The sequence below is a fragment of the Brassica oleracea genome, chromosome C3 (assembly GCF_000695525.1).
Source record: "Brassica oleracea var. oleracea cultivar TO1000 chromosome C3, BOL, whole genome shotgun sequence".
In the NCBI taxonomy this organism is placed as follows: Eukaryota; Viridiplantae; Streptophyta; class Magnoliopsida; order Brassicales; family Brassicaceae; genus Brassica; species Brassica oleracea.
Genome location: NC_027750.1, coordinates 62,874,177 through 62,876,568, shown reverse-complemented (window position 1 = coordinate 62,876,568; position 2,392 = coordinate 62,874,177).

The following is a 2,392-nucleotide window of genomic DNA, read 5'->3' as shown; positions in this document are numbered from 1 at the left end:
TAAATACCTTATGATTGTTTCTACATCATAAAGAAGTGCAAAACAGAAGGGTACGTGAATGATTAACAATTTAAGCTATTCCATGTCACATAGCATAGACCGATCAAATAGTTCTACATATACTATGTTTGTCTCGATTCCAAACAAAATTACCATAGACTTCGATGTAAACAGATGAGTAAGACAAATCGGTAAAACTTCAACCCTAAATCAATTCGGTGACCTCTGTCTACTAGATCCGACATGCAACCAAAAGTAGGGTTTATATTTAACAATTTAGATTCGACTAGGCTGGACTACATCCCAAATAGGGAAAAAGAGCATCACAAGAATAGAATCTAAAGCACACTCCCTAGAACTTACAGTATTGCAACAGATCTGAGACAAAGCGCCGATGTGAATGGGAAAAGGGTCAGTGTGTTCCTTCTCGCCGATTGGACTGTCACGACGTCTTCTCGCAATAGATTCCCGAAGTGGAGACGATGTCCCTTTGCAACACAGTTAGAGAAAGAAATAAACTCAGAGAACACAGACGGTGGCGATGGTGAGGATGAAACGTGGTTCGAAGAGGTGGAGAAAATTGTGGATCAATTTCTCAAAATTTACCAAATAAAAGTAAAAGGAAAGATGTGAATATAATTACGCAACGAGTAACAGCTAATAACTAGGATTTTTTATTTTTATTTTCTTCAGGTTTTACCGGTCATCACTGAGGGCAAAATAGCATTATTACATAAAGTGGAATGGGTGTATCGAAAATCTAGGGTATTTGGTTATTTAGTGAATTATGTCTTTTTTCATGGTCATTCGGACCAATTTCCCATTCAAGATAAATGAGTTTAATGCGTAAGAAAGGAGATAAAAGATGCATAAATTGATTTGTAGTGCATTTAGATTTTGGTTGTTACTTGTCAGTGGGTGGTTAGTGATATCAAAGAAAGTGATATTTCCATGAATAACTGACGAAGATAAGTATTTTTGATTAAAATTAATACATTTGAAAAATAAAAAAAATAAATAATGATATTTTCCTGTAGGGTGAACATGACAAAAAGTCAAAAAAATAGTTTTGTGTTTAACCACGAATTTTGGGTTAATTAAAAAGAAATCCTTCTTTAAAACCACAACTAAAAATAAGAATTTTCACCAGTAAAATCTATCAAATAAAATTTACATATATTATATAAATAATTTATAGTCAAAATAAATGAACTGAGATACAATCTTGTATATATTTGAATTATCTTTAATATTTGTTTTAAGTTTAAGTTTCATTTAAAAAAAATTAAAATGTGGAAAAAACTTCATTGGAAGCCAAAATTTGAAATTATGTCAATATCAACTTTTCGTTTCTAAAGAAAACTACATTTGAGAATCAAACAAAAAAATATCATTTTAGATAATTGGTAAAAGTTGGAAACAGATCATAAAATTACCTTTAAATTTCTTCAGGTATATTTAGGATAATATCATTTTGTTTTTAAAAATATGTAAATCAAATAACTTTTCTTCAAAAAAATTTCTCATTTTCTCTCATTTTCATTACTAATCATCCAAAATTTATACATATATCTTACTAAATTTCCAATAGACTTTTAGTTTTATTTTTAAATTCCACCAAAATCACCCAAACGTCTTCATAATCCACCTAAAGGCCACCAATTCTAAGAAAAACTAAAATCTAATACACCCCATATAGGATTTAGTTTTCTACATTTATTTTTTTTTTAATTCCTGAAAATCTTGATCACACATATGCACAAAAATATATATTCCAGAAGATATCAAGCAGTTTGCTGAAAAATAATCTAGAAAGTATGGAAAATGTTAAAGAGTGAAATGCTATTACCTTCAACAGTTTTACAATCAAATTTTGTGAAAATGATGTTCAACATGAAAGAAGTAAGCATATTCAAGCACGGTGTCATTTGCTTAATACCCTAATTAAGTCTTTTAAACAAGTACAAATCTATTAGTGGAAAGTAAAGTAAGAAATAAGAAGCTAAGTGTTTTAGAAAATAACGAGTAGGAAGCTTTGGATCAACTCATACCAGGGGGAACAAAGAATATGAGATTCAGATTATAAGCACATCTTCACATTAGCCTAAATCTAATAATAGAAAAAGAGAGGTGACACATTTGGTTTACAAAACTAGATTTTCATCAGCATGTAACATGAAATTTTTTCCAAACCCTAAAACCAGAATTAAATTTCATTTCTGTGAAAGATTTATTTTGGTTAAAGTTTTGATGAAAAGTTATTCCACAATAAATGAATACTAGAGTTGACAAAAAAAAAAGAATAGTAGATTTTGATTCAGGCGCAATATTCTTTGTCGATTACTTTTATTAATTTTGCAAAAAGCTATTTGTTTTTATTAGATCGAATATC